Source organism: Sorex araneus, chromosome X, assembly GCF_027595985.1.
Source record: "Sorex araneus isolate mSorAra2 chromosome X, mSorAra2.pri, whole genome shotgun sequence".
NCBI lineage: Eukaryota > Metazoa > Chordata > Mammalia > Eulipotyphla > Soricidae > Sorex > Sorex araneus.
In genome coordinates this window covers 93,523,563-93,537,828 of record NC_073313.1, presented here as the reverse complement: position 1 = coordinate 93,537,828, position 14,266 = coordinate 93,523,563, and the positions used below count along the sequence as shown (strand labels likewise).

The window sequence follows — 14,266 nt, the reverse complement described above, 5'->3', positions numbered from 1 at the left end:
CCCAGCTAATTTTTTAGAGATCAGAATGGATTCCTACAGACCTCACAGTGTTCTCTGAGTGTACTGGTTATGTACAATCGTCAGTGCATTCTATTGGTTGGGTCAGTGAGCCTGTGCACCATAGAAGGGGACTTTCCCCAAGAGTCCTTCCCAGAAACCTACCATTTTTAGAGACACCCAAGTCAGGCTGAGGAATTTCATGGCAATGGGTTAAAGTTTAACCAAAAGTAGAGACAACTGACAGCTTGAAATGGAAATTAGGGCTCTAGAGTGTCTTAAGTGAGAGTGCACCACTCTGGGAAACCCCCATTGACTTGTCAGCAAGAAAATAAGGCTTCGAGCAGGTGACCTTTTCTTGCCACCTGGTGTGTTTGTGACAGGTGCTGTTCTGTGTTTGAGGAAACTGACACCCAAAGTTCACTTTCCTGCAAATAAAATTTGATCTCATTCTTCCTCTACGGCTACGTTTACTGTGTTTCAAGATGATGGTAATAACTCTTGACTTTGGTCGGGTCTCTATTCAGTATGGGATCACCAAAGCTGATAATGTGGCTATAAACCAAACTGAAAACAGAGGTGTTGAGATTTTATTAAGCACTACATTGACTAAAAACAGTATTTTCCGTTTAAGCAGTCAACTGTGTCGAAGATCCTATAGCAAAGTATGAGTAACTTAGATTGAGAAATACTTCCTCGTGAGGCTTTGGGTCTGCTTGGGAAAATACATCCCATAGAGTCCCAGGCATTTTTCTCACCAAATCATAATAACCTTTTTTATTTTCAATCTATATTGTTCTTACTTATGCTGACTAAATTTTGAATACCTTGATTTTTGTGACACAGTTTTATGTGAGTTTTCCTTTCATCCTTTTGACTATATATCTTTTATGTTATAGCTTAGTTTTTCTTTTGCATCATAATTGTGGGTTACCTTGAAGGTAGTCATTGATGTCCTTCTCTTAATTTGGGGGGGAGACATAACTGGAGGTGCTCAGAACTTACTACTGACTCTGTGCTCTGGAATTAGTACTGGCAGGGCCTGGAGACCACATAGGGTGCTAGGGATTGAACCTGGATCAGTCACGTGCAAGGTAAGCACCCTGCCCACTGTACCATTGTTCCAGCCCTAGACAGTGTTTGCTCCGAGTGACTGCACAGTGCTGTTGATAGTTACACAATTCCTACTTCATTTTTAACATTCTTTATATTTCAAGTCCTTCCAATTTGGGGGGTGTATTTTTGTTTGAAACACATGGCAATACTCCTGGATCTGCACTCAGGAATTGCTCCCGGTAGTGTGAGGGGACCATAGGAGGAGCCGGGGGTTGAATCCAGGCTGGCCTTATGCAAAGAAAACACTACGTGATATACTTTTGCTGCAGCACCAGTTCTTCTGATATTTTAAAGCTAGGTTCAAGCTGTAGGAGTAGTCTCAATTAATTTTATCCTTTTGAATTCAGACATACCCTAGTTGAACTCATGACTTTACTAATGTTTCCTTGGTAATTTTGTATTATCTTTCTGAGTTTCAGTTTCCTTGTCTGTGAAGTTGAAATAAGACTGGTTTCTAACTCCTAGAGTTATTATTAGGATTAAATTAGTTTCGTTTCTCCCTGCCTCTTTTCTGGCCTTTTATGTTACCTACTCCTTGCTAAATAACTTATCCTTTTATTATCTAGTGTCCTGTACTATGGGCTCATTGTTTCATGGATATGAGGATATTTTCTCTCCAACTTGATGAGAAAACTTAAACAATTTCTAATTGCTGTTTGTACTTAAATAGCATGTTTACAATAGTGTTAACATTTATGCAGCTGTAAAGAAAAAAATGGAATCTTGCAGTTCACTGGAACTAGGAAAAATAACCGTTTTTTCAGGGTATTGTACTTGCAAACTGCTATCATATGCCCTTCTGCTTCCTTCTATTGCATGCTAAGCCAATATAGAGGCCATTCCAGGAGGCTTGCCAATTTTGTAAATATTAAGTAGCACAACCCAGAAGGACAATAGGAGCATGCAGGAAATAACTGTCTGCTGATCAAAGGGATGGAACTTTCATACAGAGTTACTTCTTTTTTATTTTTCTTTCTTCTTATTTATGGTGGGGGAAACACCTGGTGGTGTTCAGGTCTTACAACTGGCTCTGTGCTGAGTGTTCATTTCTGTTGGTAATGGGGGAGTGTATGCAGTTCCTGGGATCAATCCTGGGTAGGTAGACTGCATACAACACAAGTGCCTTAGCACCTGCCCCCCCCCTTTCTCTTTCTTTTAAAAAACAGAATTCAGGGGTCAGAGCAATAGTATAGTGGGTAAGTCGCTTGCTTTGCATGTGGCTGATCCAGGTTTGATCCTCGGCACCTTATATGGTCCCCTCAGCCCTACCAGAGTGATTTCTGAGTGAAAAACCAGGAATTCTAACAGGGTTAGGGGACCACAGGAGGAGCCAGGGATTGAACTCGGGCTGGCCGCATGCAAAGAAAGCACTCTACCTGATACACTTTTTCTGCAGCACCAGTTGTTCTGATCTTTTAAAGCCAGGTTCAAGCAGTAGGGCCTGTAGGAGTAGTCTCAATTAATTTTATCCTTTTGAATTCAGACATACCCTAGTTGAATTCAAGATTTTACCAGCGTTTCTTTGGTAATTTTGCATTATCTTTCTGAGTTTCAGTTTCCTTGTCTGTGAAGTTGAAATAAGACTGATTTCTAACTCTAAGAGCTACTATTAGGATTAAATTAGTATATTCTCTCCCTGCCTCCCACACCCGCATTGCTGGGTGTGACTCAAAAACCAAAAATTAAATAAAACAAAATAAAATAAGTTCATTCAGTCAATGCTTCCATGGGTAGTTTCTGATACTGAGTTTCAGGGACTTTACTTGAATAGCAGAGTCTCCAGCTTAGTTTCTATTGTTCCCACTCTTGGGGCAAGGTGAAGGCCTGACTTTTTGTGGTTCTGAACTTACATTTAGTGGCCTGTCCACCACAGCAGTAAAGGCTTTGGATTATGGTAGAAAGAGGTGGCAATGTTTTTCTTTTTTTTTCCCCTTGTTTTGGAGTATGGCCAAATTTCTTACATGTGATATTGCAAATGAAACTAAAGTGTAATTCTTTTTCAGAGAAAAACGCATTACATAATTTGCTTTGTGGATTCATATAATTTGGGTTTCTTGAATTGTATGGTTCTTTATCTCAATTGTGATATTCTTGTGAAACCTATTTGAACCCAAACCTATCTAACTGGAAGCTGAGTTGAAGAAAAGCCTTGAACTGGGAGAATAGGGAATTAAAACAGAATATGTTTTTCTTACTTGCCGTACTATCTCGCTGGCACCTCTTGTACTTCTCGTTTTGTTTTGATTTGGGGCCACACCCAGAGATGCTCAGGACTTTCTCCTGACTCTGAACACAGGGATCACTCCTGGTTGTGCTTGGGGACCATATGTGGTGCCAGGGATAGAACCCAGGCTGACCCACTGCACTATTTCTCCAGCCCAATTTGTACCTTTATTGAAATCACTATCTTTCATGGTACCCAGTTTCCTCATATGTAAAATAGGAATAATGCCTGCCCTTTATATCTCACATTGATGTAGAAATAAAATGATTAGAGGTATTATTATTATTATTTTGGTTTTGACTACACCCAGCACTGCTCTGGATTTACTCATGAGTTTATGCTCAGGAATCGGTCATGGCCAGACTTTGTGAACCATATTGGGTGTGGGGGGATTGAACCCATGTTGACCACATGCGAGGCAAAAACCATACCTGCTATACTATCATTCTGGCCCCTCAAGAAAACATTCTTTTTTTCTGTTATATATTTTTTAACCACTAGGATTTGGCAAGTTTGCTTTTGTGTTACACTGTAGCACTGTCGTCTCGTTGTTCATCAGTTTGCTCAAGGCACCAGTAACATTTCCATTGTGAGTCTTGTTGTTACTGTTTTTGGCATATCGAATATGCTACAGGTAGCTTGCCAGGCTCTGCCATGCGGGAGGGGCATAAGATTTAAATTGTTTCCTAGAGGTGTTTGACAACTTCTCAGGCCTTCTTTTTGCAGTGTTTGTAATTGTGCATGATGATGGTGAGGTGACCTTCTGAAAGCACTGCTCTGTATAATTTTTGTCCATATATATGCGATCTACTTGAAAATTCTTTTAGTTCCACCAATAGCCTCCCCTGTTTTCCAATGACCTTATATTTTAATACTGCACAATTCTTTTGTTTTTGGTTTTGGTCCGCACCTGGTAGTACTCAGGGCTTACTACTGGCTTTGTGTTCAGGAATCACTTCTGGTTGAACTCAGGGGAACACATGGGGTGTCAGGGATAGAACCAGTATCAGCCATATATAAGGCAAACACTTCACTTACTCTTCAGGACCTCATTTATTTTGAAGCATAATAATAAATAATATCCTCAGAACCCTATGCATAGTAAACTTGCCTTAGTCAATTTGATTTTATCTATATTTATTTAATTGGAAATAATGGTAGTCATAGAAGATGGGTAAAAACTAAGAATGTTTCCATACTAATCTATGAGATTATAACAAAAATAATTGTTGACTACATTCTGTCCTGCTCATTAATATCTGTTAAAGAGATATTAATTAATAGTGGTGACAAAATAGTTCATGTAACCTTTTCTACAAACTTAATAATGTCTAAACAATACTTCATAGGAGGTAGATACGGCCTCATTTCAGAAGCATGGCATGTTTTATTGGAGGGGCCACAACTGGAAGTGTTTGTGGGTAGGTGGCATGCAATTCTGTGAAAATTCAAGGTACTTCTTGAGGTATATTCCTGGTCCTCCAGATCAATAATTAAATAAATTATAGTAATTATTATTATTATTAATTTTTTAATTTTTAATTTTTTATTAGTGAATCACCATGAGTTACAGTTACAAACTTGTGAACTTTCGTGTTTGCATTTGTTTATATCCCTCCACCAGTGCCCAGTCCCCTCCACCAATGTTCCCAGTATCCTTCCCACCCTCCCATCCCATCCCCCCACCCCACCCCACCCCACCTCTGTGGCAGGGCATTCCCCCTTGTTCTCTCTCTCTCTCCTTTTGGGTGTTGTGGTTTGCAACAGAGGCACTGCGTGGCCATCGTGTTTGGTCTATATTCTATTTTCAGCGCGCATCTCCCATCCTGTGCAGGTCCACAAACTACACTTTACCTGGTGTTCCCTTCTCTATGCGAGCTGCCCCTTCCTCCAGCATGTGGGGCCAGCTTCCAAGACTTGGTGCCAACCTCCTGGTACTTATCTCTACTATTCTTGGGTGTTAGTCTCCTATTCTGTTATTTTATTTTATATTCCACAGATGAATGCAATCTTTCTATTGAAGTAAAATTCTCAAGACATAGAATTGACCATTTTAAAAATTAAAATAACATTTAAAGTATACAATTTAGTTGCATTTAGGGAGTTGGAGAAATAGTACAGTAGAGAGGTCACTTTCCTTCCATGCTGACAACCAGAATTTGATTCCCAGCATCCCATATGGTCTCTTGAGCCCTGCAATAGTGATATCTGTGTGTAGAGCTGAGAGTAATTCCTGAGTACCACTAGGTATGACCCACCGCCTCCCTACAAAAATCAGTTGCTTTTATAGTATTCATAGTGCTTTGCAAATGTCAGCACTAATTACAGAAAATTTTTATCACCCTCCAAGACAAACATATCTACTAAGCTGTCATTTCTCACCCACCTTTCTATTCCATAGACCCTGGTAACCACTTATCTACTTATTGTTGCTGTTATTTTGGAAAGTTCGTACAAATGGAATCATAAAAAATGTGACCTTTGTGTTTGGCTACTTTTTCTTAGCATATTTTCACAGTTCATCCTTGTAACGTGAATCAATATTTCATTCCTTTTTATTACTAGTGTTTTACTATGTTGGGTAGAACCACATTTCTTTTCTTTTCCTGTTTTGATTTTTGGGTCACACCTAACAGTACTCAGTAGCTACGCCTGCCTTGGTGCTTGTGTATCTCTCCTGACCATGCTCAGGGGATTATCCATGACTAGACTTGAAACTTGGCATTCACACATGCAAGATAAGTGCTCCACCAATGAGTCACATCCCGCCCCCTATACTACATTTTAAACTTTCTTGACAGATATTTTTCACCTATTTACACATTTTGGTTAATGTCAATAGTGTTGTTATGAACAGTTTTGTGCAAATATTTAATTAAATAAGTATTTTCATATGTTTTGTATATATAGCCAGCAATAGAATTGCTGAGTCATATGATAACTGCATTATCATTTTTTTAAAATTTTTGGGTCACACCCAGTGATGCATTGGAGTTACTCCTGGCTCTGCACTCAAGAATTACTCCTGGTGGTGCTCAGGGGACCATATGGGATTCTGGGATTCGAAACTGGGTTGGCTGCATACAAGGCAAATGCCCTACCCGCTGTGCTATCACTCTAGCCCCTGTATTATCTTTTTGAGCAACTTCCAAATTACTTTACCCTGGACTGCAACAATTTATATTCCTACCAGCAATGTGTGAGGAGGTTCCCATTTCTCCATATCCATGCCAATACTTCTTATTTTCTTTCTTTTTTTTGTAAAGCAAGAAAGTTTTAATTGAAATTTATTTAGAGGGGTCTGAGGGGAGAGAAAGGGAGAAGTACATATTTGAGAGAGAAACAGGCTTCTTCAGAGTGAAAAAAAGGTGAGCAAAGAAAGAGAAAAGCAAGTGAGATATGAGTGAAGGGAGTACACAGGCATGAAGTGCAAGCCTATTATCATTCATTTTTCTCCTGTTACAGCCTTGTTAATGTGTATAAAGTGGCAATTGCTTCAGTGTAATTTTTGGTTCATTTTCCTAATGACTCATGTGCTAATTAGGCCACTTGTGTATATATACTTTTCTCCTCTCTTTGGTTCTTGGGACACACTCGGAAATGCTCAGGTGTTACTCCTGACTCTACACTCACAAATTACTTCTGGGGATATCATATGGAAAGCTGGGAATTGAACTGGGGTCGACCACGTGCAAAGCAAACACCTGACCCACTGTAGTATGGCTTCAGCCCTAACCATTTGTATATCTTTCTTGAACCTTTTTATAGTTTTTTTTTTCTTGTTGAGTTAGATATTTTTCAGTTTAGTTTTATTTTTCACTTTAAGGCCACACCAGGTGATATTCAGGAGTAACTCATAGGTCTGTGCTCAGGAATCACTCTGGTGTTGCTGGGGGTGGGAATGATATGGGATGTGGGGATTGAATCCTGTCTGGCCGCATGCAAGGAAAGGGCATACATGCTGTACAGCCAGGAGTTAGATCTTTTTGATCCTTAGTTTTTCCCTTTCCACCTTTTGATTTTGTTTTGGGGCCACACCCAATAATGCTTAGGACTTACTCCTAGCTCTTTGCTGGAGGTGCTCATGAGACCCTATGTGGTGTTATAGATCAAACCAGGGTCATTCATGTACGAGACAAATATTTTAACTTCTGTACTATCTCTCTGGACCAATTTATCTCTGTTTTGATACCTTGAATTTTTTTGTATTGTGCAGTTTGATTCCCCTTTCTTTTCTTGTATATTTAGATGTTTATTTTTTCCTTAAAGGCTCCTAAGCACTTTGGAGATCTCCTAATCATTGTGGAGATTATATTTGACATCTTAACTTTGTGCTAGTGAGTTTGAATTGATGCCAAATTAATGTAAATGATATAAAAAACTATTCATATAGATCATATTCCTGCTTTGTATTGTTTCCACAAACTACCTATTTATACATTGATGTATGTTAAATAGCTTTGTAAGTACTATTTTAGGCATTTTCCTTTTAAATCATATGTGGACTCAAAATGATAAAAGTTAAAGAAGATTCAAACCACATATACAGTTTTACCAACTTTTATACTTATTTATCAAATCATACTACCATCTTTTATATTCATATAGCTATGGATTACTATTTAGTGTGCTTTTTTATTTTCAGTGGTACTCAGGGATTACTCCTGGCCTGTACTAAGGGATAACTCCTGGCAAAGTTCAGGGGAACATAAGTGGTGTTGGGGATGGAACCCTGGTCTGCTATTTGCAAGGCACATGACCTACTCACTGTACATTCACTCCACCCGCCTCTAATGTGCTTTTCACTTTGTAGTATCTCCTTTAATATTTCTTATAAGACAGCTCTTCTGGTGATAAACTCCTCTCTTTTTATCTGAGAATGCCTCAATGTTTCCTTCAAACTGAAGGATAGTTTTCCTAGACATAGAATTATTGGCTTGCATTATTTTCTTTCAAAACTTAAAGTATATTGTACTACTTCATCTAGGATCTCTTTTGCTTGTTTGCTTTTAGTTTTTGGCCCACACCTGGTAGTCCTTGGGATTTATTCCTGGCTCTGTGCTCAGGAATCACTACTGGAGGGGGTGGGGGACCATATGTGGTGCTATGGATCAACCCAGGTAAGCCTGTACAAGGCAATCCATTAACCTGCTAACTATACTATCTCTGTTTGTCTATTTTTGGTTACACCCAGCGATGCTTACGGGTTACTCCTGATTCTGCACGTAAGAAATACTCGTGGTGGTGCTCAAGGGACAATATGGGATATGGGAGATTGAACCCAATTGGCTGCATGCAAGGCAAATGCCCAACCTGCTGTTATACTGCTCTGCCCCCTGTACTTTCTCTCTGCCCCAGTTTTCTGAAGAGAAACTGTTAATCTTATTAAGGAGCCATCATATTTGCTAGGTTGCTTCTCTGTTTTTTGAAAACTTGACCTTTATAAATGTTGGTGGGCAGATCTTTGAATTTTTCTTGACTATACTTTTTTTTACATCTTTCATGTGCACATTCATGGTTTCCAACAAAATTGGGAAGGTTTGAACCTTTATTTTATCTGATATATTCTGTGCTTTTTGTTCACCTCTCTTTCTGGGATTTCATTTATGAATATTTTGGTGTATTTGATGTCCCTGGGATATCATCATTTCAGATCACTTTTCTTCATTCTTTTTTTGTTTTTCTAGTTCTTTATTCTTTGTTTTTCTGACTGAATAATTTCTACTAACCTGAATTTAAGTGTGCTAATTTTCTTCTGATACTTTATACTGTGTCCTCAATCAGCTGATAAACCCCTCTAGCAAATATTTTTTTTAAAAATAATCTTCCATTTAAAAATGTTTTTATTTACACACTGAAGCTTACAACATACATGGTTTAAAATAGGGTTTCAGACATACAATTTTTTTAAAATTTTTAAATTTTTTTTATTGAATCACCATGTGGAAAGTTACAAAGCGTTCAGGCTTAAGTCTCAGTTATACAATGCTCAAACAACCATCCCTTCACCAGTGCACCTATTCCACCACCAAGAACCACAGTACTCCTCCCCCCCACCCCCCACCCCCACAGCCCCCCATCCCACCTGTGTAGCTGATACATTTCACTTTGCATTCTCTTTGCTTTGATTACATTCAATATTTCAACAAAAAACTCACTATTATTGTTTGGAGTTCCCCCCAGTCCCAAAGTTAGACCTGCTGTAAAGGAAGCATTTGATAATTTGTTTTCCATTGCTGAGAATGAAGAGGTATGAGGTCGTGTGGCTACAATAGAGTCCATGAGGTTTTGGATTTCTGTATTTTAGTATTTTAGTAACTAAGTCCAGAGAAATTTCTGCCAGAAGTTGCATCACTGCAAGGTCGTACCTCTAGCATATCTTTTTTACTTCTGTTTTTTAATAATTGCAAGATAAAAATTATTCATTGTTATTTCCTATTTGTTGAGGCATCATTCTACCAGTTTCACTTAGTTTTTTGCCCATAGTTTCCTTTAGGCCTTTGATTACAGTTGCCAATTTATTTAGTCTTTGTTTAGTAATTCCAATGTCTGAGCATCCTAAGGATTAGTTTGTGTTTTCTCCATATGGATGGGTCATACTTCCTACACTTTACATTCCTTGTATCACTTTATGAAAACCGTCTTTTTCAATTTTATAATGTGACAGTTCATAGAAATAAGATTCTTCACACCTCCCAGAATTTGTTGTTGCTGCCTATTGTAGAATTTTACAAACTATTTTATTAGTCTCTTAATTATCTCTTAGCTTAAAGGTCAGATTGTGTATCAGATTGTAGAGTTATGTTAAATTCCTGGATCCAAGAAAGATAAAAAGAAAAGGTGAAGAAATAAAAAGGACCATTTTATTAATTTTTACAGATTGGTTCTCTCATACCAAGTGAAGGAACTCTAATGCTTAGCCTGGTCTTACACACTTTATTTTTTGGAGGGTTACACCCAGTAGTGCTCTGGTCATACGTCTGGCCCTGTGCTCAGGAAGGCTCTAGTTCTAGAAGGCTCCAGGGACCATGTGTCATACTGGGGATTGAACCTGGGTGTGCAAGGTGAGTGCTCTACCCTCTATTTTATCGCTCCAACACACAACACATTTAGCTTCTGACTTGTACAGAGACTGAAGGCTAGTCCAGGATTGTTTAAAGCTCTGATCTTTCTCATGTCTTTTCTTAGTATGTATGCCATATAGTGCAATTATGTGCATTCCTCATTTCTCAGTATACTTGGGAATGTAAAGCCCTTATTCCCTCATATGACTGCTTTCCTTAGTCACTTCCTCCTGGGCTTCTTTTGTTTGTGATTTGGGGCCATACCTGGCAGAACTGAGGATTTACTCCTGGCTTGTACTCAGGTATCACTTTTGGTGGTGCTCAGGTGACCATATAGGGTACCAGGGAACAAACCTGGTCAACCACATACAAAGCAAGTACACTACCTGCTGTAGTATCTCTCTAGTCTCATTTCCCAGGCTTGTTATTCTATTTCTTGTTCCACACTGCTGCAGCCAATAGCTGTGCCTTAAAAAGTACTTTTGTCTGGGAAATTACCCAGTACCGGGAACTTATTGAGATAGACAAAAGAGAGAATAGCTTTTTCTCTCATCATTGAGGGAACTAAAAAAATAGGGACAATATTTTTTCCCTCTGGCAGTTGCATTCTACACCAGAAGTGACAGTTTTCATCTTCACAGCTACTGATAATCAGTTGTATAGGGCATGGTGGATGAACATCTTAAAACAACACTTTTCTCTATTGCTAAAAAGCAGTATCTTTCTTGAAGACTTTTTCTGGTTCTAGGCAATTTTTAAATTTTGTATGTAATTTCTCTTCAATTGTTGATTCAGACAGGTTTGTTTTGTTGTTGTTTTGACATGGTCATTACTTGCAACTCTATTTTCAGTGACATCACTTCCCAAAACAGGCTTTTTGTTCCTTGTAGTAGACAGTAGATAACCAAGAAAAAAATGGATCGATATCTGGAATAGGAATCTTTTCTCTTTTTTAGTATTTTTTTCAAATTGTAATTCAGGTAATATGGTTACAACAGTGTTAACATGTATGGTACTGGTATAAAAAGTCACTGAACCAGGGCTGGAGTGATAGCACAGTGGGTAGGGCATTTGTCTTGCATGCAGCTGACCTGGGTTCGATTCCCAGCTTTTCTTTTTTTTTATCTTTTTGGGTCACACCCAGCGATGCACAGGGGTCACTCCTGGCTCTGCACTCAGGAATTACCCCTGGCGGTGCTCAGGGGACCATATGGGACACTGGGAATCGAACCCGGGTCGGCCGCGTGCAAGGCAAACGCCCTATCCGCTGTGCCATTGCTCCAGCCCCGATTCCCAGCTTTTCATATGGTCCCCCCAAGCACCACCAGGAGTAATTCCTGAGTGAAGAGCCAGGAGTAACCCCTGTGCATTGCCAGGTGTGACCCAAAGAAAGCAAAAAAATATGTTATTGAATAAACCCCACCACTCAATTGCCCCAAATCCTTCATTACTATGTCAACACTAGTTGAAATAGAACTTTTTTAAAAAATATTTTTATTAGTGAATCACTGTGAGATAGTTACAAACTAATGAACTTTCATGTTCGCATTTTGTTTACATCCCTCCACCAGTACCCATTCTCCTCCACCAATGTTCTCAGTATCCCTCCCACCATCCCTACCCCAACCCCCACCACCCCACCCTGCCTCTGCAGCAGGGCATTCCCTTTTGTTCTCTCTTTTGTTGGGTGTTGTAGTTTGCAATAGAGGTATTGAGTGGCTATCATGTTCAATCTATAGTCTACTTTCGGCACGTAGCTTTCAACCCGAGTGGGTCCTCCCAATATTCTCTACTAGGTGTTCCCTTCTCTATCTCATCTGCCTTTCCCCCCAGCATGTGTGAAATAGAACTTTTTAGATATTATTTTTCAAGTATTTTTCTAAGAGTTACAAACGACAGGGTTCTTGGTGTTCGAGGCTGGCCTGTAAGGATCCGGGTTCTGCACAGCAGTGGCAGCAGATACTGACAAATTCCACTCCCACAACTTGGACCCTGCTGAGGTTTGAGTGTGCGGCCTGGCCCACAAGTACCAGGTGATGTGTCAGCTACATGTTAACCCAACCTAAGGAACTACCTCCAAGAACAAGCAGCCTGCTGTCAGATGGGATTCCTTAGTTATTCATCAATCAGCTTAGTTATTCATTTTCCGTTGTGTTGAATGTCTTACCATCAAATTATAAGATTTTTTTTCTGCAGAACAAAGAGCCACAGGCATGGATTTTCAGCTCTAAAGAGGAGAAACCAAAAGAGACTAGATTTTAGTATCTGATTTTAAACAGCAAAAGCTGGAAAAAGAGGCACAGAAGAATTGGGATCTTTTTCATAAGAGATAGAGTACTAATTTTTTTTCAAAGACAGACACTGGACCACCAGAGAGTTTGAGGAACTCAGATAGTGTAGGGAGTTTGTAGATCAAAAGTGGACTAGATTGAAGCTGGCTGACAGTGTTAGAAATTGTTTGTTTCCACTTTTAGATGATCGGAATATCTTTGTCTATGCCTGTGATTTTTCTCCAAGAGCAGTAGAGAATGTCAAGCTGAATCCTTTATATAACATAGAAAGATGCAGGGCATTCCACTGTAACCTGATGACAGATGACCTTCTGGAACCTGTTTCCCCAGAGTCAGTGGCTCTGGTCACACTGATGTTTGTGCTCTCTGCTATGCACTCAGAAAAGATGCACCATGTCATACAGAACATTTACAAGGTATTAAAACCAGGCAAAAGTGTGTTGTTTTGTGATTACGGGCTCAATGACCACGCCATGCTCAGATTTAAAGTTGGCAACAAGCTTGGAGCGAACTTCTATGTGCGACAAGACAGAACCAGATTGTATTTTTTCACTGCTGAATTACTGGCTCAGCTATTCATGGATTCAGGTTATGAAGAAGTGGTGAAAGAGTATGTGCTTCGTGAGACCATAAATAAAAAGGAGGGTCTGTATGTGCCTAGGGTTTTCCTATAGGGAAAATTTCAGAAGACACTGAAGACCCCCTCACTCCCAGGACCCCTGAATCCCAAGTCAGACCTTTCACAGGGCTGAGGTGGTACGTTCCCTCTAGGAGTAGAAAGTAACTCTCTGGTTGTATGTTTTTTACATTGTAGTTTTAAAAATAAAAGTATATAATATTTGTATCATTAAAATCAGATAAATGTATCTATTACAGAAAGTCAAATAAAATTCTGAGACCTGCTAAGAACAAAAAATAAAAAAATAACTACAGAGTTCTTATATTTTCTGTTTTGGACACCATCCAACAGTGCTCAGGGCATCCTGTTGGCTATGTGCTCAGGGATCACTACCAGCAGAGCACTGGACTACTATATGTGATTCAGATATGGAACCCAGTTTTTTTTTTTTAACTATATCCATGTTCCTTGCTCTTTTTTTTAAAATTTTATTTATTTTTAATTAGAGAATCACCGTGAGGGTACAGTTACAGATTTATACACTTTTGTGCTTATACTTCCCTCATACAAAGTTCGGGAACCCATCCCTTCACCAGTGCCCATTCTCCACCACCCGTAAACCCAGCGTCCCTCCCACCCTCCCCAATCCCATCTCCCCCCCACCCCACCCTGCCACTGTGGCAAGGCATTCCCTTCTGTTCTCTCTCTCGAATTAGCTGTTGTGGTTTGCAATAAAGGTGTTCAGTGGCCGCTGTGCTCAGTCTCTAGCCCTCATTCAGCCCGCAACTCCCTTCCCCCACATGGCCTTCGACTACAATGTAGTTGGTGATCGCTTCTCTGAGTTGACCTTTCCCCGGAACGTGAGGCCAGCCTCGAAGCCATGGAGTCAACCTCCTGGTACTTATTTCTACAGTTCATGGGTGATAGTCTCCCACTCTGTTATCCTATATACCAT

The 14,266-nt window shown here is 39.6% G+C and overlaps 1 pseudogene; it reads left to right on the top strand.

Annotated features, from left to right (window-relative positions):
• Positions 1 to 482: 482 nt before the first annotated feature.
• On the top strand, positions 483 to 13,366 carry LOC101554027 (tRNA N(3)-methylcytidine methyltransferase METTL6-like; annotated as a pseudogene).
• The last annotated feature ends 900 nt before the right edge of the window (positions 13,367 to 14,266 follow it).